The sequence below is a fragment of the Heterocephalus glaber genome, unplaced genomic scaffold (genome assembly GCF_053883595.1).
Source record: "Heterocephalus glaber isolate CG9 unplaced genomic scaffold, H.glaber_assembly_v1.0 deba00001442, whole genome shotgun sequence".
Lineage (NCBI taxonomy): Eukaryota > Metazoa > Chordata > Mammalia > Rodentia > Bathyergidae > Heterocephalus > Heterocephalus glaber.
This window is the reverse complement of record NW_028258296.1, coordinates 20,968,132-20,992,787: the sequence shown is the minus strand read 5'-3', so window position 1 is coordinate 20,992,787 and position 24,656 is coordinate 20,968,132. Positions and strand designations below refer to the sequence as shown.

Sequence of the window (24,656 nt, the reverse complement as noted above, 5' to 3'; positions counted from 1 at the left end):
TCCAAAAAAATTAGGAATCATCCTTGATCCTTCCTTCCTTTTCCTTCACCCTTCACACGTACTTCAGATAGACTGTTTCTACTTCCAAAATACTGTGTATCAAAGGCTACCTATTGTGTATCTTCACACTCCTGGCTATGATGCTACTCCAGAATGCTATTATCTCTTGCCTGGAAACTGAGATCACTAAGTAGCTTCTCTCAGCTTCTATTCCTGCCCCAGTACAGTCCATTACCACAGAGTAGCCAGGGTGACAGACCACATCAGTCCTGTGCCTAAAACCCTCCAGTGACTTCCTGCTGCTCTAAGAAAACAATCCATTCCTCTTGATCGCCTCTCAGACCACGTCTCAGATCACTCTCTACATCACTCACTGAGTAAGCTCCAGGCCCATGACCTCTTTTCTCTTCCTCAAAAATGCCAAGAGATTTCTGGGAATGCTTTCACTTGACTTCTTATCATTGAGGTCTCATGTCTTCAGTGAAATTCTGTTCCCAAGATCTCTATTAAATAAGCTTTTTATTTCCTTCACAGCACTTGTAGTATAAAATTATATCAAGTATTACTCTTTTCACTTGTTTATTATTTATCATCCTTATTCAGTCCAGAAGTTCAATGTAAACAAGGATTTTGTCCATTTTGTTTGTCACTGGATCTCTGAAAATATTTTTAAAATAAATAATGTATGAAATAAAGGATAAGCAAATGCTAGAGCACCTGGGACAAAGATTAAACAAGGTCTGTTTCTTTCCCTTAATTCTGAAAATAGTTTAGCCATTTTCTAGAAATGCTGCTTTTTTTTTGCAGCCTATTTTTTTCTTCCTCATCCCTATAACATCTTCTCGTTTATTTGGTCCTCTCTACTCTCCTTTTTTTCCTGTAGCCTGATATTTTCTTCAGATTTGCTTTCCAGTTCCCCATTCTCTCTTTACCCGTATCTACTCTATTTTTACTCATTTACTGGTGTTTCTAACTTTAATAATTATCTGTTATATTTTAATATAGAATTGTCATGTTTAATAATATATGTTTTTATGTAAGTATTTGGTCATTTCTCTATTCTACCTTGTCTTTTTAGACTTTATTTTTTATTTCTTTAAATATTTTTTAAAACTTCTATGTGATAACTTACATTAGGTCTAATTCTGTTCATTGAGGTTTCTGCTGGCTCCCACTCTTAGCAATTTGTTTCCTAGTATATTCTGTGTTTTTAGATTGTAGCCTTATGTTCAGTGGCATTCTAGGTTTCTACAAGGGCTGAATGGCTAGCCCTCCAGAGAAGATTTGTTTCTGTCTGGTACTCAACATGGGTCCAATTTAAACTATTGTTTCAGCTAAGATTTTCCAGATCATATGGTAGTATAAATTCAGACCCTAAACCTTTGTGAGGAGAGGTCTGTGGTTTTAACATCTTATGAGCTCCGGTCAAGACAGACAAGTTTCCTTGGTTTTTTCCTTGTGGATATGCAGGGCTTTTCTAGCCCACCCTTTCACTGCATACATATTCCTTTGAAAGTCTCACTTTTATGCAGGGGTCTGAGTTCCAACTTCCCATCTTTTAAAAGCACTGAACCTTGTCTCTTGTCCTCTAGAAGGTCCTTAAAAACAAGCTTCAAAGTTAATGTGATAAACTGACATCCCAAAGCACCAAGAACTTCAGTAGATTCCAGTCCATCTTCTGTGTGTGTGTGTGTGTGTCCATAGAGCATTCTCTAATTTACATGAGAGTTTGGCTCTGCATTGGAATGTATATTTTATCTAGAATACCCAAATGTTTTGTCCTCCTTATAACTAGAAACTCAATGTTCCCTACCTTCAATGAGTGTGTGATTTAATTCTAGGAGACAGAAGCATCCATTCATCTGATCAACATTTATTGAGTGTTTTTCCTGTGCCACATAAGAATGTGATGAGAAGCATACCCACAGTCAAAGGTAAGAGACTAATCCTGATGGGACATCTAGAAAGGCTTTACAAATAAAAACGAGTTGGACCTAGTCAATAAAAATACCTAACTCTTATCTAGTGCTTACTCTGGACCAGCCACTGTGCCAAGTACCTCACATGTCTGGTCACTTTATCCTTATAACAAAGTATAAAACTGGTATTTTTATCATCCTGAATTGACAATTAAGGAACAGAAAATTTGAGTAGTATTCCCAAAGTCATATAAAAAGTAATTGGCAATGCCTGAATACAAATTCAATTTGAGCCCTGATCCAAGACTTCTTAGTTATTCTATTATATTTTACTTGAACAGGCAGGGATTGGGAGAAGCCATTCCATCCACACTGAGGAAAATGATGACTACCTCCTAGATTATTATAAAGATTATTATTGTGTTGTGGAGAAGGGAAAGCAACCTGGGGATGCTCAGACACAGGACAGAGGAGAGAGGGGGGGAAATAAAAAGAATCAAGGTGTAATATGTATATGTACCAATTCCCCACAAGAAATATATTTAATATATACCACAAACATATACTAAAAAGTGTTTAAGATTTTTATTGTAAGATACTGTGAAGAAACGCAGATATCACAATATATCACATGATAGGCACTCAGTAAATGCCTTTCTTTCCTTTTTCACATTGTACTGCCAACTTGGCAGTACATTCCCTAGGAGTGCAGCCATGCTATACATGAAAACATGCCTCAGCCCATAAAATCTAGTAATGATTAGCGATTGATCCTTTGACTGATTCATTTATTGAATTAATATGTTATTTTGATAATGGCTTTAGTATCAAGGTTTGTATTGCTTCATAGCTCTAAATGTACTTTTCATTCTACCTACTCAAAATTTATCAGCACATTAATCTTCAGAGGATGGTAAGACAGATGTCTAGCTTAAGTGATAAATGTGCATCCTATTGAGGTAGGAATAAGTCAGTGCTAGAGAAGAATGAGCATGAACTATGTGCAACTGGATGTTGAAGAAGCAGAGAAGACTCCAAGGCTATGGGAAGCCTTGAAATGAAGGTGGTGGCAGGAGGTCAAGCTTCTGTTCTTAACTGATCTCTTGAGTTCCAACCCTGTAATAAGCCATCTGAGAGAACTTGGGTGATCATTTCTCTGGGGGTTAGTCATCTCATCATTCAACTATCACTCAGGCCTTGGACATGGGTTTCCCCTCATAGTATGGTCACCACATTTTATCCTCAGTATTCCCTATTAGACTGTGAACTTCCTGAGAGCAGATATTCCTTTTTCAATTGTTATAACTCTAGCATCTAGCATATTCTTGACATGTGGAAGCTGCACAGTATCTGTTGAATAATGATGAATGAGTGATTTGGATAAAAAGGCAGAGAGAGAAGAAACAGAGCCATAGACTCAGATCTAAGGTGCCAACAGAGAAAGCAAGCAGAAAACAATGAGAAGACTGTGATAGAGAGACCGTTCTGCCTGTAATGAGGCATTCAATAAGCTGGATAAGGTCATGTGTGATTATGAAGCGTTTTAAGCATCAGGAGGCTTGCCTCAGTGACTCTAATTGCAGTCTGTCATTCCCATTTGTTTAGCCCAACTTTATTTTCAGAGAGAGCACAAAAGTAAACTTTAGCCTTGGTTTTATCCAAAAGGCCACAAATTCTAGATAGTTGAAAGAACTAGATCAGTGGGGTGTGTATCAGTGAGGTTTTGTGTCAACAAGGGGTTGCAGGGTACTTTGTGAACATGGCTGTGAGCAGCTATATGCATTTCTGGTCCCCTGAGAGAAACTTGCCTTTTCTTTCTTCATAACTTCCTTTTCCTTCTCCCTTGCCCAGAATCTGTTTCAGCCAAACTTCCATAGACCAAGAAGCCACAGGCTACCAAAAAAAGGTCCTTTCTTTTGTCTGGGGCATAATAATATGGGATTAGATTTGGCCCAAGGAGGATTTTGACTCTACCAGCAAATCAGCCCAAAACTTACAGAAACAAGATGTGCTTTCCTACCACTACAAAGGATGTTGTGGTTCATTCCTGTTTGTTAGATAACTTAAAACTTTTAGAGTCTGTGTGCAGGTAGCATCTTTGGGACCAACAGGAAGGAGAACTAAATGCTCATCCCAGGAGAGAGCCAGCTACCAGCTGTAGCTCATCTCACTTCTGAAGTGTGTCCTCACACAGCTATGAAGATGACCTAATTGTGTATAGACAGCAGCAATTGTACAAGGAAAATAATACAGTAACACAAATATTCAAACCAAATTGGAAAAGCAAAGCAAGAAGGAGCCAGAAAACATTAGATCATTCAAACTGCAACCTAGCCAAGACAGCATCTGGGTGTCCAGCTTTTGTTCACATAGCATCCCTAATGCTTCTTTACATTTCTAGAATAATGACTTGGTATTTGCAGAGAACCCTTTGTGTGGCTGCAGTCTAGGGAACAAGGTTTCTCAGTGTCCTTTCAGAAGGGACAGGGACTTCCCCAGTGGAATTCTTTACTAGGCTTCCAGGTCAAAAAGGGCCCTTCTCTCTGAAGGGTGGAGTAGTGATGTACCTTTGGCCAGCGTATACATTTTAATTGTGTGACCAGGGCAGGCTGTGCTCATGTTCCTTCCTCACTAGGTCATTTCCACTTTAGTTCTGAAAACAAAAAACAATTGATTAAACAAAGAGCCTTCCTGACTGAACCTTGGATCTCTCCTTTGGGTTTGGACAAGAAAGAAGAATGGGTTTTTCCATTCCTTTCCCACTGGATAGCCTAAAGCTGGTTCAAATCTGTCCAAAAGAAGTGATCTCTCTCAGTAGAATCTTAACTGTGCTTAGCCATTGGGCAGCCCCCACCCCTTTCTATGGGAAAATCATTCCTGGACAGGCTTAGGGTCAGAGGCCCCGTGTGGAATCCTAGCTCTGCCGCTGCAGAACCTTGGACAGGATAATGACCTCCTAAAGCTTCAGGTCTCTGTTGTGTTAAATGAGAACAACTCTATCTGACGCTGGGGTTTGTGAGGAGGCTGTATTACAAAGAGTTTTTCAGCCCACGTGCATAATGAGGACTCCAGAAAGGGTAGGCTTACTCTTATCACCTCTTGGCAACCGTCCCATCCCCCACCCCCCGCCCCCTCACCTCAAAGGCCACTGGATACTTAAGCACAAATTCAGTGAGGAAACAGCCAAGGAGCATTTCTGGTGTCAACAAGTTTCACTGGGTTCGTGGCTGAAAGGGAGAATGGCATTTACTTGTCAAATTCCTCCTCCTCTTCAGCTAGTGAGTGCTGGAGCCTCAGCTGCAAGATCAGGAGCAAATCACTGCACAATCCCAGCTGCCTAGTAGCTTGAGAATTTCTTCATTTCAGTGCACTTCGTTTGTCAGGATACATGAAGCCTTTTTTAAAAAACTGGGGATCAAGGGAGAAAAGAGAATCAGAAAGGAGAATCAGGGACTGCAGACAAAGAAATAAACCCTCCTTGGCGGCCCTGCTCAGGGCAGTGGATTCCTCCAACCCCAGCCCATCTCCCTAGAGGGATTCCGAGGGACTGCTGGGGAAGGAAGCAGTCCTGGATTCCAAAGCTTCCACTCGCTCTGGCGACGTCGTTACGCTGAAGATTTTCATGTGTCAAACGTGGTAGATATCAATGCCGCCTTGGGAGGGTCTCTGGGGCGGAGGGGGGCTGTGGGGGGGCACAGCAAAGGCGTGGATGAGGCGTCCTCGTGTCCCCCGCCCCCAGCCACGTGCAGCGGGACAGTTCGCCCGGCCCCTGACCTTGCTGGTTGGCCGCAGAGCTGCTCAGGTTCCACAAGGTCAAGGGCAGGGCCCCGGGGTGTCCGCGTGCGTCAAGCGCCAGAGGCGAGAGTTGCCCAGCTGGAGCTGGTGCTCGAACTTCAGGCTATGGTCATTGTCTCGTCGGAGTCCGCGCCGCCGGGACAGCGGCTCCTGGGTCCTTGAATGGGGGCTTACGCTTAATCACAAGGGTTGCAACCCAGTTTCTGATGTCCTTGCAAAAGAAAAAAGAAAAGACTTAAGGAAGAAAAAAGAACTCATGTTTATGTTTGTATTTGTTGCCATGGGATTCTGTTCAAATTTATACAGATGCGGTGTCTTTATTTACAACAAACAAACAGCAATGACAAGACCCTCCCCCCCCGGGGGGGGGGGCTTTCAAGCTGCATCAAACAAAGATTACACCATGTTTGTTTTGCAGCGTTGCTATGACAGTGCATATGATTTGATTTGATGGGAATTTGCGGAGAAATCGAAGAAAGTCGTATGTATGCATGACAAACACGTAAGTTTCAGAAACCAGGTCTCCAAACAAAGAATTAAAAGGGCTCTTGACGTTAACAAAATCTGGAACATGGGTGCATGGATGCAACTCAGCTTGGCCGCTGGTGCCTTGGCCCTGACCAAGGAGACAGGGTTGTTAGAGGGGAAGAGTGGAGATGGTATGATCCATTTGTGCCACCTACTAGCTGTGTGACCGTGGCCAAGTTATTAGTGATGGATGACTTGCTTTCTTATCTCTGAAACAGGGAACAACCACGCCTAGTGTACAACATTGTTGCTAAAATGGAAAGAAAATGACAGGACTTGAACATGATAACAGAAAGTACTCCAGTGAGCGCCATAGTTCTGGACTGGTAGCAGCAGTCCCAATTATGCTCCAATGATTAGGTTCATTCATCAAGTGATCTAAGAATGCTCAGAAATGTGCTCTGGCCTGACCCAGAGGGAAAAGCTCTGTGGAAATTGTGCCACAGTTTGGGCCTTGGTACTTGGAGCACTTTGGGGACACAAAGGGTCTATAGTGCTAGCTGGACTTAGCTTTGTGGATGGTTGCAGATTGAATAATCACAGAAAAGTAGAGATTCTTAGCTGCCAAGGGAATGGAAAAGTTGTCCACCCCAAACCACAGGAGTGCCGAGTCACCAAGACAAAGTTACATGGCAAGTTGGTGACAGTTACCAAGTGTGACACGGTGACCTTTCAACATCCAGCTCCGTGAGCCTCTCATTCCCCGAGTTGCCAGCAGTGGTCTAGGCTTTTTAGACCCCAGCACCTTTGGGAAGACCATCTCCAAAGTGCTCACAACTGTTATCCACTCTGAATGAACCCTTATGGAGGACTAGATAACTATAATTGTAACATTTTAAAATATTTATTTCCTAGTTCATTCATGTAGATTGAAATCTGGCAGGGAAGTACTCCACACATACTCTTATGTAAACTGCATTTTGAATGATTCACCGACCGATTAAAATTCTGCCTGCCTTGGGCTGGGGATTCAGCTCAGTGGTTCTGACGCCTGCCTCACAACTGAAAGGTCCTTAGTTCGATCCCCAGTACCAAAAAAAAAAATTCTGCCTGCCCCACACATACACTAGAAGTGGGTACAACACAATTTGAGGGCTTGTATTAACCTTAATCAAGTTACTAGATAAACCTAGGCCTCTGTTTTCTCATCTAAAAAATAAAAAATGCTAAGGCTGAGGATTTAGCTCAGTGGATTCACTGCCTGCTGCACAAGCGCAAGGACCCGAGTTCGATCCCCGGTACCAAAAAATTAAAAATAAAATAAATAATAAATAAATAAAATAAAAAATGCTGGACTAAGTGATTTCTGAGATCCTTCTAGACTTAACTGGCTGTGACTATACGTCATTCATCTATCTTGAACAGAAGACAGGAACTCTCTTTGAGTGTTCTAGACTGTTGGAGTTCTACCCTACATTAGGAAACAATGAGTAAAAAAGCCTGTGTTCTCCCTCACCCTAGTATCCTAGTTTCTTTTAGCGCCTTGAAGGAGTCTTGGAAATAACCATCTGAAGCTGGGAACAGTGGCATTTGCCTGTAATCTCAGCTACACCAGAGGCTGAAGCAAGATGATTGCAAGTTCAAGTCGGGCCTGGTCAACTTAGCAAGACTCTATATACAGCATTGTCTCAAAATAAAAAATAGAAAATAAAAAAGACTGAGTCTGTAGCTCAGTGCTCAGTGGTAGATAAAATGCTCTGGGGTTCGTTTCCAGTCGTGGAAAGAAAAGCATCTGAATATATATATCTGATAGACCAGCTCACCCTTGCTTTTCCTGGGTCAGCCCTTCTTGCATCAGCCTGAGACACCACAGCTGGGCAAACTGTACCTCATCTTGTGAGGGCATATGTAAGCTGATTGGGTGGATTTCTGCCTTTTCTTCTGCTTTTTCATTTTCTTCATTATGACTCAAGCTCCCCTTTAAAAACTAATAAGCAGGCTGAGGCTGCTGGCAAAAGCCTGTAATCCCAGCACTCTGGGCAGCTGAGGCAGGAGGATCACACGTTTGAACCCAGCTCGAGACCTTGTCTCAAATGTAAAAATAAACAAAACAAAAATAAACAAACAGAAAACAAAGAACTGATATTGTAGAATCCCCAGAACTACAAAAAATAAAACACGAAAAACTAATAAACAGTGAAAAGGTCGGGTGGGTGGAGCTAAGCAATTTTGTTTTTAAATTATAAGCCAAATAAATGTGTCATCAAGTTTTCTTTCCCCCTTGGCAAAATAGTCAAGCTATGTGTTTAGATGGAAAATATATTGTATAAATCTATAAATAGGAAATTTAAAACATATTTGTATATTTATATCATATATAATACTATGTATATATAAATATTTAAATATATAATAAATTCTTACATATAGATATATATTTATATTATTACTAAAATCCGAAACTTAAAATGTCTGCCATAAAAGGCTAATGATTCCACTCACTTCCTTAGTACAATGGATATTGCCTCTCGCCTTTAGGACATTAGCACATTTAGCTGGCAAATGAAATTAAAATGTATCTAATTACAGGATCAGAAAAGACTTTTAAAGTATATAATTCTCCTCTTTATTTATTTAGTTAGTTAGTTAGTTGGTTATTTATTTATTTATTTTTTGGTACCAGGAATCAAACTCGGGACCCTGCACTTGCGAGGCAGGCGGCATAGCCACTGAGCTAAATCCCCGGCCCACTCTCCTCCTTCTTTCTGCCCCCCAACAGGTTTGGTTTTAGGTTATCACTGGTGAAGTGGGAACAGAATCAGCTCACTGTTACTCAGCTCCCAGCTGTGCTGTCAACCAACTGTGTGACCCTAGAATAAGCCGTTTCCTTTGAGGATCTAGGTTTTCTCATCCAAGGCAAAAGCCTGGGTCTTGGGTCATCTTTAAAATGCCTTCTGCACTAGCTGTCAAGGATTCAACCATCCTCTAGCCTGGAGAGGCTATCTGCTGCCAGCTACTGTTGACTCTTGGAACTTCTCCTCACAAGAAGCTGGTTTTCAGGCTCCACCACCTCTAAAATCCTCCGAACTTACACACTTGTCTAGACTGTTCTTCCAGGAGTCCAGACTGGAAGCTGTGACTCAGATTTGGGTTTAAACCCCCAGAGTCTGGAACAATCTCTTGCTATTTAAAGACTAATTCAAGAACTCTACCCCTTCCCAGGGTAGACAGGTCATATTTCCTGTGTGTTTGCTCTGTCACCTGATATTTGTTTATCTTTCATTCCATCATTCAGAGTTAACATTCCATTTTTTAACCTCTTCAAATTCCAACCAGCTGAATTTGTATGTCCCTATGAAAGGGCATTTCTCATCCCTGTTCTCTTTTCAGAGACATTTCTAGAAAGGAATATGATATGCTTGTATGCAGTACAGCTGAACAGAGGGAGAAAAGATAACCAGGAGTAGCCTTCACAGGTTCCTGGTCAGAAAAGACAGCAATCCCTGGTCACATGGACGATCTGTCTCTCCCTGTCTCTCCCTGTCTTTTCCTTGTCTTTCTCTGTCTCTCTGTCTCTGTGTGTATGGGTGGAGTAGGAGAAGCCCCATGTAGGGAGTAGGCCAAAAGACAAACAGTATTATTGGGGTAAAACAGAATCTGTAGAGCCTGGGGGCACAGCATGTGGTACTTGGGAAAGCCCCTTTAGGAAGGATGAGCCACAAAAATGCATCCCTGTATGCCGCCTGTTGAGCCAATCAGAGCATTGATGATTGGCCCACATGAGTGTCAGACATAGCAGCTTATGTCTGGAAATAAATACTCCTATCTTTGCTGCACTAGACATGGGAGTGAGGCTGCGGATTAAGGTGAAGGTTTAGTTTATAAGTGGAAACCCATTTGGACAGTATGTCCAACTTTGGCTGATTTACCCTGTTCCTTCCCTGTGTGTTTCAACTCCTTTCCTAAATTGCTGTTTTGCCCGGATTCTTCAGGCTCATGGAAGCAAACAGACAGATGGAATACATTAGCCACATCTCTTCTGTAAGGCCCTTTACTGATATTAGTGAAGGCTGCTTTGCTTTTTACTTGGAAGTATTCTTGACTCCACTTTAAGAGTAACATTTACAAGGCAATGCTTTGTCAAGATTCCTCATGTTCAGGGAATTACAGGCTTGACTTCTTGGCTGAGTCGATAAGGTCTCAGATGTGTACCTTATTGAGCTCTGGCTGCAAAGATGCTGGTCAGAAAGGAAGGCTGCTGCTCCTTTCCCTCTCCTCACTCTGACATAACTTTCCACACATTTCTCACTGCAGGACTGCTGGTTTTCATCACTGGTGGATTTTGGCTATAGGTGGACTCTTTAAGACATTTACAAAGTCATTTAGAATCAATCCAAGGGTTTTGAGGGCCAGAGTCAGAGAATTGTGTGTATGACCTAAAGACTTCAAGCCATCAGAGATGGGCTCAAAGGCTTTCACTTCCCCAAAGATGTCAAGTGTCAACTGAAATTCAGTGACACAGATGAATTTCACAAGCACGATGGTGAGCAAATGCACAGACACATAAGAAGATGCAGATCAATTCCTTTGGTAAAAACTAAATAAACAGATAAAACTAATCTAGTATGTTAAGAAGTCAGGAGAGCAGTTATCCTTGTTGAAAGGGCAAGTGGTGTATGGGAAGGTATGAGAGGGACTTTTGGGGAACTGGTAATGTTTGCTTTTTTATCAAGGTACTGGTTATACAGGTGTGTTCAATTTATGAGGATTTATTCAGCTGTCTACTCACAGTGTGTTATATTAATATTCTATATGCCGATATGCCTATTACATCTTTCAGTGTATTTTATATTTTAATAAAAATAACTTACTGAGACTTGGAACTATCTCCATGGTATCTAGATAAGTTGGAAATGTTAGAAAACAGAATAGTATATATAAAACACTCCTACATATATTAGAAATACATGTAGGCATATAGTTGTGCATGCATAGAACATCTCTGGGAGGAATCTAGGAAGAATAGTGGCTTCTAAGTTGCCTAGAGAGAGAAGTACAAAGTAGGAAAACCTGCTTTGTATTCTATGTCTTTTTGTGTCTTTCGAATTTTGTATCATGTGCTGAAATATTTTACTCAATACAATTATTCATTAGCAGTTACATAATAAAGAAGACATTATTCTGAGTGAAATAAATCAGTAATAGAAGGACAAATACTGCCTGACTCTACTTACTGTGTGAAGGACCTAGAGTGGTCCTATTTATGAAGATGGAAAATAGAAAGGTGGTTGCCAGGAGCTGGAGGAAACATTTATATATATGTTTGCTATGTGACCTTAGGAAATTTTTAAACCTTTTTATTCTTCCTTCCTTCTTTCTATTTATGTATGTATTTATTTATATATTTAGTGCCGAGGATCAAACCCAGAGTTTCAAGTGTGCTAGGCAAGCAGTCTATCACTGAGCCACACCCCAGCTCAATGCTTTAACCTTCTTATATCTTTATTTCTTTGTTTTCTTGTCCATGAAGTCTAATAGCTTTATGGAGTTGTTATAAGAATTAAATGAAAGAATACATGTAAAATGCTTAAAACAGTCTTTGGAACATGGACTCCTAATAAGTACTATCATTATTTTTTATTATGTTATGAAGTAGAAAAACAAGTGGCAGAATACTGTGTATAATACCAGTCCACTTACATTTTGTGAAAGAACATATATGTGGATGTTCACACACCATCTAAAGTACTCACTAATACATCTATCACATGTTTAGCTAGTACCTCCTGTGTTCCAGACATTGTGCTCGGAGCTGAGGAGACAGTAGTGGGAATGGAGTGTCAGAATGGAGAATGTGATGGTGTGGAGAATGTGTTGGTGTTGAGACTGTTTAAATAGAGCAATCAAAAGCCAGGCGTGGTGGTGCATGCCTGTAATCTCAGTACTTGAGAAGCTGAGGCAAGAGGATCGCCGCATGTTTGAGGCCAGCCTGGGCTACATAGTGAATTTGAGGACAGCTTGAACTGCATAGTGAGACTCTGTCTCAAAAAAAACAGAAAATAAAAAATAAATAGGTCAGAAAAGATTTCTCTGAGGAGACAAGTCTGCATAGGATGTAGCAGAATATAGGAGGATTCAGCTACGCAAAGATGAGAGGAGCTTTCTGGTCAGAGGAAGTAGCTTGGAAGGCCTCTTGTGGGTAAGGGGAGTACTGTGAGAGAGGCTGGAATATATAAGGACAATACTAGAAGGATGGAAAGAAACTGTCAATAGTGGTTTCTGCTGGGGAGTAGTGCTCAGGGTGAGGGAGGTGGGTATGGAGGAGAGAAAAGGAATTTTACTTTCCACCTCATTTCCTTCTTTATTGTTTGAATTATTTAAAAGCATGTATTTATTATTAGGGGAAAAAAGCTGGTTAATAAAAAATTGAGGAATCTTAATGATTAATAGTAAGGAATCTACCAAGCTTTCATTCTTTCAAGATTCACCCTGTCTTAACTCTCCAGCAACTTTCTATGAAGTGAGAGAGTAATGCCAATAACAGCTGCTCATTGATGTGAAAGTAGGTCGGACCTCACCTTCCTTCTCCTCAGCAATCTTTTTCTTCAAGTCAATAAGAGCTTCATCCAGTTTTTTTCAGTGAAGTCCTTGACTTATCTCTTTTTACTAGAACTAATTTTCTGTTTTAAGAAAGACTTTCATATTCACATGAGATTCTTACTTTTTGGTCTCTGTAGGCTCAAACACACATACACACAGGTACTCAGTCTTTCCAATTGGGGTGGGATGGGGCCAGCAATGGGAACCAAGATAGGATGAAGTCAAAGGAAGAAATAAAATACTGTGTGTGTGTGATGCATTTCGGGGACCCGTAGGCCTGCGTACTTTACATCTATCTCAGTATCTCTGCTGGGCTCCCCAAGGCCTTAACTCAGAAGAATAAGTATTTCCCTATGGAATGTTCTGCAAGGCAGAGAAAAGGTTTTCTTGTCCAAGTGGAATTTCAGCAACAATTAAGACCACATAGATTCAGATCTTTGTGTCAAGGCAACTGATGTTTTCTAAGGCAGATCTCAAAACTAGCTCTAAGGAAGGTACAGTGTATGTGTGTGTGTGCGCATGTGTGTGTGTGTACGCACGCATGTATGCGTGCATGTAGTTGTGGGTACGGGAGGTTTGAGGGCATTGGTCTAGAAATCTGTCATTTACAATCTTCTAATATGAGCTGCAGTCCGAAAGGAGGAAAATAGAGCAGCAGATCTGTTCTTAGCCTGCCTCGATGATAATTCTATTACCTACAGTTCAGCAGAAGAAATAAGGTAAATAACACTAATTTGGGACCTTGCTATTTGTATGCCCAGGCCACACTGCAAATCCCTTTGTTTACTCCTTGAACATTTGATGACTGTTTCCAACTGAAAGAAATAGGTCAGTTAAAAATTTGCCTCTCGCACCTGGCCAGATGTGACACTGCCCTTCCACGGTGGGTGGCCCGTCCTGAGTCCTCCTCACCCAGACAGCCTCACACTGCAGTAAATGACTTCCCTTCAAGCTCATCCCACAGAATCCTATTCCCAGAAGACTTTCTCTCTCCTCCATTAGTGCTTAGAAAACTTAGTCTGTCAATAGTGAACAATAATATTAATAATAAACTAGTGCTTACTGAGCACCTAGTATGTGTCAGGCGGTATTCTAACTACTTTCTATGACTTAACCCTCATCACACAGTCATCTGAAATAGATATGGTTATTGTCCCTGTGTCCAGACAAGGACACTGAGGCACAGAGGGGCCAGCTTCCACAGCTTTGCCTCCCTGCCTCTGCTCTCTGAGCAAGCTGGCTCTTCCCTGTGCCTCTGCCAAAAAGGGCCCAGCTCCCTGTGAATGGTTGCTTTTTGATCTCCTTAACTCTTCATCTACTTTTACATCCCCAGCAAAAAAATGTGTCCCCAGATTCCTCCCGCCTGCCAGCTCCATCTGTGAAGCATGTGGGCCGATGTTTGAATAAGAATGACTAAAGGGAAAAGCAGCTTTATGAACTTCAGACTGTGAACTCAAGGAAGAGAGTGAGTCAGGCCTCCACATTCCTGAAATGCTTTCAGGAGGCTCAGTGACCTCAGACAATTAGAACCTGAGGCAGAACGTCCTTGGGAGGCCCCCCACCAGGAAGAACGTGAGGGCCAAGCCTGGCCTGCACTGCTCCTGCACCGAGTTCCTGTGCCTGTGAGTGGGGCTGAAGGGTAATCACCAGGCTCTCTGACAGCACTGCCCTGCTTTGGCCAGGCTCTTTCTTCCACCTGGAAAGCCTTTCCCAGTCAGCTCATCCTCCAGAGGAACACAGGACTCTAGGCTCTGTAGGTTGTGAGCTTGCCTCTCATTACATAGCTCTTGGCCTCCAGACACAAACTACTTTAGACATGTCTGACCTCCACAGCCTTTAAGCCTACTGAGACTTTAAGCCTACTGAGACAGTCAGACCCCAGGGTGGGAGAAGGTGGATGCTAGTCCCTTCTCTGGCAACAATCCCTCCCACACCTACATTCCTCTTGAATTAAAATGATTTGTTTTATATACCTCTCCCACAGATGCTGACCTCCCCAAACACAGGGACCTTTGACCCCAGGCACTGTTCTCGGTGAAGAGTAGGCACATACCTATTAAATAAGTTAAAATAATCACAGACAAACCTTTCTCCCTGGCTTCTATGTTATCCATTTCTTTCTCCACTAAGTTTAATGCCATGGTTGGCAAGTGGTATAATGAATCACAAAGGGAAAATATCATCCATGAGGCCAAAAAAGGTATATATATATATATATATATATATATATATATATATATATATGATATATATGACAGAGATAGAGTTATCCCCACAGGTGAATTGCAAAAAATGACTTTCTTACAAAAATTCCCTCAGAAGTTCTTCCAAGATTGCTGAGCAGGGAAGGCATGAAAGGTTGCCCTCTGGTCCATTTTATGGATGGAAAAATTGAGAGAGCAGATTCACAGGCATGTGAACATTTCAATAGCTGTACCACTTTCCAAAAGGCACAAAAAGTGAAGGGCAAATGAGGAAGTGAATCCAATTAGGCTGTGGATCATTAGCTTATAGGCCAAGATTTAGACCCTCTGGCCCCCTCACCCCTAGAGAAAAGGGCTTTCAACCATCTGCCCAGTCCATTTTTTTTTTTCAGTACTGGGGACTGATCCAAAGGCCTTTGGGCTGAACTACATCCCTAGTCTTCTTTAAAATTTTGAGACTTAGGCTCATAAGTTGCTAACTTGCCAGGACTGGGCTAGAATTTGCAGTCCTCCTGCCTCAACCTCCCAGAAAGCTGGGATTGCATGTATTTGCCACTATGCCCAGCCCACGCAGTACATTCTCAAAGCCATTGAGATTGGCCACATCCATGTTGGGGGAAAAAAACCTTGCCTTGGAGGCAGAAGATGTGAGCTCTAGTCCCATCTCTGGCACTAAGGATATTGGTGACCTTGGCCATCTCACATAATCTTTCAATCTCACTTCATCTGTGTCATGAAGAGGTTGGGGCGGTGACCAGGTGAGCTGAAGTTCTGTGACTCACACTCACTTCTGTTGTCCTGTCATCCATTTAAACATTTCTCCAATGAGCATATGGGACTTACCCTACCCTCTACTTCTTCAAGTAACAGAGCTGCTACCCAGAAGTTTTACCCTCCAGGAGTGGAGGTAGGCAGTGTACGTAAGTGCAGGTGCAGCTAGTTACACCATAAATCAGACAGCTGGGATTATTATCTACTAAGTTTGAAATCTGTCTGTAAGCTGAGCAGAGGAGGCCCTCTTCTCCCATCCCACCATTGCCTCTATTTCTTGCCCATTGGACCATCCACACCCTACCCTTCTTCCTGGTGTCCTCTCCCTCCTTCTGGCTGACCAGTGGCAGCTTCCTGAGGAAGTTCAGTCCTGCTGCTCCAACCACAGCTGCCCTAGTTCACCTTGCTGCACCTGCCAGATGCTTTCTGTTGCCTCCCAGGTAGTTAATAATCTCCTCCTGGGCAGAAGAGCCTTTAATAATTTACCAGAGTAGATAAAGAAAAAAGCATAGTTCCCTACTTGGAAGCCAATTAGCTGGCAATCCAGACACTATGGATAGTTAAGACTGGCTTCAAGTTCAAACTCACTTTTCTTTTTGTATAGGGAGCCTGCCTGATAGCTATGTATATAAAGTCTTATCTGAACCTTCTTTCAGATATATAAACAATCCCAGCCTTGCTATATTATCGATACCTTAGGGTTCCTGCACAGCTCAGGGGAGTTAGCTGTAAAAAGAGGAAGAAACCAAAACACCACAAAATGAGTCTTAAATGTTTTGCATTTTCTGGCTTCTTTATTAGAATTTGAAAAAACACTTTTACACATGGAGTCGTTTCTTTGATTTGAAAGAGTAGACTGTGAGAGAGAGCAAGGGACAAGGAAAGGAGAAAATGCTTTGGAATTAGAGACCTAGGTTGAAATCTTGCCTTCAGCTAACTGAGACTTTGAGAAACTTACTGAGGAACTCTGAACCTTACCTTTGTTGTCTCTAAAATGGAAGCACCAATTCTGTCCTTGGGATTTTTACATAAATTATAAATATATAAAGAACCACCTGGCACACAGTAGATAATAAATGATACATCTTCACCATTACCATCATCATCATCATCATCATCATTGGGGTTGCCCAGATGCAGCGTAAATGCAGTAGACTGTTATACTCTTGACTCCCAAGGAACCACAGCTCCTAAGTCTATGACTTTGTATAGTTCCCTCTCACATTGACTCTGTTTTTACCCTGTGACTTGGTTTGACCGATAAGTGTGAAGCAGTCAGAGGTTTAGTAGATGCTTCTACACTGGGACTAGTCCTCTTAGAACTCTTAGAAGCCAGCCCCTTGGCTCTAAAAAGAAAAGTTCAGGCTAGAATATGCAATGATGAGAAGAGACCTCCAGAGGAATAGAGGTCATCTGGGACATTCCAGCCCCTACCAGGCTAAGTGACCTCATGAGAAACCACCCAACTGAATTTGATCAACAGATAAAATTGTGACAAATAACAAATCATTGTTATTGAAAGCCACCAGATTTTGGAAGGGCTTGTTACACAAATGCCAAGTCCTAAATGTACACCAAGGTAAGTGAATAATACAAGTAGAAGCAACAGATTCTCCTTATAGAAGGTCATATGAAACAGACCTTGAGACTGTAGTTAGCCATAATCATTGACTTACTGCTAAGAAACTAGAAGCAAGCCTCCCCCTGACTTCATTAAATGAATGCATTAGTTGATTGACTATATTGTTATTGAGTGCCTATTGGTTACCAGGTTTTGCACTGGGAGCTGGGGATACCAAGGAAGTTATGATCTATTTCTCATGTATCATGTTTTCTCTTGGATTCTGAAATTTAAGTCTGTACTTGTGTTGGGGGCTCTGTTAGTCAGCTTTGTATTACTATAACTAAATACCTGAGATAATTAAGTTATTAGGGAAAAAGTGTTATTATGGCTCATGGTTTCAGAGGTTTTAGTCCATGGACATTTGGCCCTGTAGCTTTGGGCCTATGGCAACATAGAACATCATGGTGGAAGTACATGGTAAAGGAGGTCTAGTTGCCTAATGGCAACCAGGAAACAAAAGAAAGAGAAAGAGGTAGGATAGGAGTCCTAATATCCCCTTTTAAGACATCCCTCCAAAGAGCTAACTTCCTTCCACTAGGCCCCTCCTCCTAAAGTTTCCACCACCTCCCAATAGCACGATGGGCTGAGGACCAAGCCTTCAATCCATGGGCTTGTTAGGACACTTTTTCAAACAACATAGCAGGGGATTGGGAAGGGAGTATGTACTCATGGTTCAGTAGGGAGGTGGATATGTAAATAACAGAGCACTTCAGAGTCCTTAGGGGGCTGATGGCCTTGCTGCCATTGACACTCAGGGAAGATATAAATGATTCTGCTAATCAGTATCCCAGTTTTTAGAATAACCTTAACAACCGGAAGTGTATCTAGGGGCAAATAGCCAGGGAAATGAAAGGCCGGAAGACCAGATTATGGGAGGAATGATTGCAACCACTGTGTTTATCCCTGCGGAAACAAGAAAAGAAAAGAAATTTGATAATACAGGTGGGGATGGAGCACATATTTTATAAGGCTTAAATTTGACATCTGAAAGACATTTAAATTCATTCTGAGGAGTGCCAGGAAGAGAACAATAAATGTTATTGAAAGTCATAGAGGGATAGGTTTACAGCTAACAGTCAGATGAATGGCTGATGCTTCTGGAGCTGGGGCTGCAAAAAGAGGCTGATCAGGCAGCTCTGCCAATGCCCAAAGCCTGGGTCACCTCTTTCCAAGGAAGTGGGAAAGGATTCTAGCAGTGGGTCCGGTCATGATCCTCTAAGTCTCTCCCACATGTAAGGTCCCATGATTCATCCCTCGAGTTCTGTCCCCCTTACCCTGACCAAATAGTATTGATAAGCACAACAGCTGAGACCTGCCTACCAATAGTGAGTAGGAAAATTGTCCATGGATAATGACGGGGCTTAGCTCCAGCCTTCATAATTTAGCCCAGGAGACTGAGCCCAGAGGGCTAGGAGGAATTGAAACTTCAGAGAAACATATAAGTGCTGTCTCTGATGTCTCTCACTACTTTGAAGAAGTCCATGAAAAATTTCTGTCTTCTGGGAATTATAAAGATGCTTGCAAAACCATAGGGCAGAAAATCTTTCATCCACAGCATTAAACTAGAGAAGTTCATAGGTTTGTGGGAAACAAGAGATCAGGACCTTGCAATGATGGGCCCAGTCAAGGGAAGACTTCCACCTCACTGTCACTGCTCAGGGTGGGAGTAGAGGGGAATTGCAGAGAGCCTGCTGGCTCTCCACTCCATGGGCTCCCCACGCACTTCACACCTGCCCCTTTGCACATGCTGTCCCACTGCCTGATTGCCCTTTCCCCTTCCCCTTTTTTTTCTGAGACCCAACTTGCAGATTCTACCCTGTGTGAAAGCTCCACTACCCTCACACAAGGCAGCCTCAGAACAGCACCACATCACACAGCCCAAGTCACTGAAGACAGACTACAAGCTCCTTGAGGCCAGAAGCCAAGTCTTGTGCATCTCTTCCTCCCCCAGTGAGGTGGTTCAGAACCTGAAGTGCCTCTGATGCTCAGACCACATAGCTTGAATGTCAGATATGAGTTCCCTCTCCCTCCACACGCAGGTGGCATGTCACTTGCTCTTTGTACTGGACAGTGGACATACTTGCACTATCTCTGTGATCCATCTCAAGAAAGTTGGAATGTAGTGCTGGTCAGAGATAACTTCATAAAGAAAATGAAACAAAGCAAAATATGGTTTCCGTTTGCTCCTTCCACAATAAGAAAGGTGAGGTACCTGGGGGAAGGGGTTTGGTCTAACTGGAGCCTGAGCAGACCAGGAACCCTCAAGGGACAGAGGCCAGTCATGCCAGAAACCCTGCAAGCCACTGACCCAGCACAAAGCCTCTACTGTGAGGAAACTCAATATAAGGGTGTGTCTTGCACTAAGGGAACAGGATACACAAACCCAAAGTTATAAAATAGATAGATCTGGAGGTGGTTATTGACTCTACAGGAGAGCTTGCCAGCAGCTTCCTCTAAATAGCCAGCCCCCACAGTCCACTGAAACTGTGATTTTATTTTCAGGAGTTTGATATTACACACTAGTTTTCAAGAGGAACATAAATAAGGCTCCAGGGAGGCTGGCATGGCAGAGTGTCTGAGCGGCTGCCAGACACTGCTGCCATTGGAGAGCTGGAGGAGATGTGGCGGGGAAGTTCCCTTCCTATCCTCTCCAGCCCAGGCCAGGCTCTTGGAGCCTGTTTCAGATGTTTTGTCCAATAGGAAGAACAAAACCCAATTCTAACCTGCCTGTCTCTACTGGAGTGAACCGGTTGATTGCCCAGTGCACTTTCCTAGAGGGAGAACATAGGATTGGATCACCTGTTCTTTTACTTTTTTTTCCCCCCATTAACTTTATTGGTACATTTTAGGTATAAAATATAGTTACAGTCATCATTGGGATCTTGTACCATTACATGAGTATCTTGGTTCTTATTTTTTTCCCCTTCCCTTGCCCTCCCTTCACCCCCTCCACCCTTCCCTATTTGCAAGGACCTTGTTTACATTTTTTTCCTTTTCTCATATTTTTTCCTTTCCCTTTTTTCCCTTCCCCTACCCCTCCCAATTCCCCTGCTCTTTTAGACCTTTTCTTCCTGCTACACAATATCAGTTATACATTTTTAAAATTACAATATTAAGATCTAGGAGACATTACCACAGATTTTACAGAATTTAAAAGGATATAGGAAGCATATTACAAAAATCTGTTTTGAAATAAATTTGACAACTTCTAAGAAGTACCTTGGAAGACAAATTAATGAAACTAACTCTGGAGGAAATATAAAATTTGAATAGCATCTATTAAAGAAAGTATATTCCTAGCTTGAAAACCTACCTATATGACAACAGCAGGCTCATAAACATTTTAAATGATAAATTATATCAAACAATTAAAGCAGAAAAAAGAAGAAACACTTCTCCCCTCATTTTAGGAAATCAACATTGTGCTAATCCTAAAACTGGATAAAGATAATAGAAGGAAAAAATATGAACATAGATAGAAATTTGTTTAACAAAACAAACTATTGGAAGTCAGATCTGGCAGGATGTAGAAAGTGGTTTTGTTATAAGCATGGCAGTGTTAGTTCAGCATTGGAAGATCCACCCCCAAAAGTCATCATTTGAACAGAGGAAAGGAAAAAGCCATATGATCCTGTCAGTAGTTGGAGAAAAAGTATTGGACTAAATTCTACAGCTGTTCATGGTAAAAGCTATCAGGAGACTAGAGGTAGATCAGAACTTTCTCAACAGATTAAAGACATGAACTCCATACTTCCAGCGAGAACACCTTATATGAATGGAGAAGATACAATGCTTTCTCCTTAAGGTGGGCAACAAGGGCAGATATGCTTACTCTTTATCTGTCCATTAAACTTTGAAACCTAGGCCCCACCAAAATAGTCTGGCAATAAAATGACACAACTAGGATAGGATTGGCATGGCAGAAGCAAAATCTTTATATGTAGATGAAATGATCATCTACAGAGAAAATACTAAGAAATCTCTAGGAGCCCCTAGAACTTATACTTGAATTTAGCAGGATTAGAAAACACAAGATATATATAAAAATTCAGGTCTGAGATCACCTATTCTTTTATGAATTCATTCTCTCATTTACTGTGTATTGTCTATGTACATGATGCTGTGCTTGGCAAAGAAAAATCTAAAAGACTGTGAATGTGTTCTCTGACCTCTAGGAACTCAGCCTAGTAAGAGAGACCAGCTTCTACACTTCAATGATTTGACAAAGCTTTTTCCCCCTAACTCTTTAACAGTTCTAAACTGCATCTTACTGCAGATGGCATGTCATAGTTTAATTGGCTGGCTTTTTCTCAGTGGTGTGTAAAATGATGACATGTGATGCAATCACCAATGTCTTACACAAATAAGATAGGGTATATGAAAGTACTAAGCAAAGGTTTAATGGTATAGGACTCCAGTGGGATTTGTAGTTTGAAGATAAAATTGGCCCTCTTTGCAAATATACCTCATGGGTTTCCGTTTGCAAAGAATATGTGTCATAAGCAATAAGGTTCCTTTTCCATAGTTATCCAAGGAAGCTGGGGCAGAGTCGCTTCACCTTTCCTCCATTCTGGAAGCAGGAAGTGGTCCTCGCATATGGACCATGAGAAAGCCGGGGAAGGAAAACAGCAAGAATAGGCTCAGGGAGCAGTGCTTCAGGGACTTGCTGAAATTGGTGTTGGTTCTCTGTCTCCTTCATAGCAAGTCCTTGGCCATCTGTACCTCTCAGGCCCTCTTGCAGTGCCTGACCTATAACAGGAATATAAACACTCTGTGTTTATCTGTGTGCATATGTGTGCATGTACAGATAGAGACATACGGATGTATGTAAATGAGTGAGTTCTATGATTGAAGCCAAATTTAAAAAGTGCAACGTGACTGCTAATTGGCCAAAATTCAGAAAAATTTCTTACCATCTATCCAGTGTTACAGAGGATTTCTTCCCCTTCTTTTTTTCTTTCACCATTCCTCACCCAAAACACCAATAGCTCCTGTTACTGGTGCTGAGCCATTGCCATGTTCTATTTATTTAAATGGCTGTGTTTAGATGGCATGCCATGGTATCCAGCTTCTAACTTATGGGAGCATACAGAGAATGGATAGCTTTTAGGCAGAACCTGAGAATGACCATGGGGATGAAATACATCCTTTTTTTGAAGATAGAAGAAAATGTTTAAATTACGTTTAATATCTTTTGAAACAATTTCAATTAATTTCTTTACAACACAAAGAAAAATCTAAACTTTGAAATAATGTTCAAAAAGTTTACAGTTCCACACCAAAGGGACATATTAACATGTTGGATTATTCATTTTAGAATTTAGGAAAAAATAGACCATTATAGCCAAATAATTTTATACATATCAAAAATATCTTGCTTCTATAGGCACTTACATCTTGAAGTTTAGAATTATATATATTAATGTATTATATATTAAATATTTTCATTATTTTAAAAGCTTTTGGTGAAAAGTTCTTTTAAGGTAAAACTTCAAAACCTTAAAAACCTATAGATTCTGATAGTCCTTTTAAAAATATTTTGATTACAGACCTTTAAACTTTAGCCAAATTCTATTTGAGTATCATAGGGATACAAGGCTTTAAACTTCAACCATATCAAAAGCAGTTTTCTGTACAGAAAAACTAGAATTATGCTACCCTGAAGTCAACTATTTTCACTTCCAAAGGCCTTCCAATGTGTAGCCATCCAATAGTGATTTCCTTGAAAGATTCTTCATACAACGCTTTCCCCAGAAATATAATTTCAAAAGAAATTTACTTTCCATTATAATATTTGAAAAGGCCAGAGTAAGTGGAAGTCTTCCTTTTCATAAATATTTCATAAATATTTAGTTCTAAAATCCTACTCTGGCATTTTAGTGTTAATATCAATTACCATACAAGTGTAAAGTTATTATGCTGTCCACTGTATAAGAAGGAAAAAATGGGACACTGAAGAGTTAACATGGCTTTCATAATGGAACTTGATCTCTGTCAGGTTTAAAGAATGCAAAGAGAAAGTTCTTTTAAGTAAATTTCCCATTTCTAATTACTGGCAAACTGTTCAGGTAAGAAAATTAATAATGTAAGCCAGAAATAAAACAATATTTCAGAATAATATTTTAGTGGCAGAATAGATTTGATCAGTTTATTTTATTTTTTTCTTTATTTATTTTTTTATTAAATTCTTTTATTAGTACATTGTAGGTATACAACACAATTACATTTCTCACTGGGAATTGTACCTTTACATAATGCATCTTGGTTCTTATTTTTTCCCCATTCCTAGTCCTCCCTTCACGCCCTCCACCCTTCCCTATTTACAAAGACTTTATTTCCATTTTTTCCATTTCTCATCATTTTTCCTTTCCCTTCCTTCCTTTCCCTTGCCCCTCCCACTACCCCTACCCCTTTGGACCTTTTCTTCCTATTTTACATATTTGATTATTCATTCTAATCATTGGTACATTTTAGGTATACAATATAATGACATTCATCATTGGAAATTTGCACCTTTACATAGTCTCTCTTGGTTCTTATTTTTTACCCTTGCCCAGCCCTCCCTTCAACCCCTGCATTCCTCCCTATTTGCAAAGATTTTGTTCTGATTTTTCCATTTTCTCATATTAATCCCATTCCCTTCTATCCTTTCCCCTAGCCCTCTCACTTCCTTCCCCTTTGCCCCTTTTCTTCCTATTTCACATTACCTATCATATATTTAGTCCTTATTTACACTTTGAGTTTCTCACACCAGAGAAACTATTCAGAATTCATTCATGTGTGTCCTATTTATTTCACTTAAGAGTATCGCCTCAATGTGCATCCACTTAGTTATAAATGTCTCTAATTTCTCATTTTTTATGGCTGAGTAGTACTCCATTTTATTAAAAAACCACATTTTCTTTATCCAGTCTCCAGTTGATGGGCATTTGGGATGTTTCCAAGTTTTAGCTATTACAAACTGTGCTGCTATGAACATGGGTGCACATATATCACTGTGGTATGATTCTTTTAATTCTTTGGGGAAGATCCCCAGCAGTGGAATAGCGGGGTCAAATGGGGCTTCCAGTCCTAGTTCTTTGAGGTATCTCCATACTGATTTCCACAGTGGTTGCATCAGTCTACACTCCCACCAGCAGTGGAGCAGGGTTCCTCTTTTGCCACAGCCACGCCAGCATTTGTTATTTGTGGATTTCATGATAGCAGCCATTCTTTCTGGAGTGAAGTGGAATCTCAGTGTTGTTTTCATTTGCATCTCTCAAATGACCAGTGATG

General features: G+C 41.1%; 1 long non-coding RNA gene across 1 annotated transcript; it reads right to left on the bottom strand.

The window, feature by feature from the left end:
• Nucleotides 1-1,828: 1,828 nt before the first annotated feature.
• LOC147827627 (uncharacterized) lies at nucleotides 1,829-16,157 on the bottom strand. The gene is made up of 4 exons (XR_015451959.1): nucleotides 16,062-16,157; nucleotides 5,694-5,925; nucleotides 5,057-5,327; nucleotides 1,829-4,572 (listed from the first exon to the last, which is right to left on the bottom strand). It is a non-coding gene; the product is annotated as an uncharacterized LOC147827627 (long non-coding RNA).
• Between the last annotated feature and the right edge of the window lie 8,499 nt (nucleotides 16,158-24,656).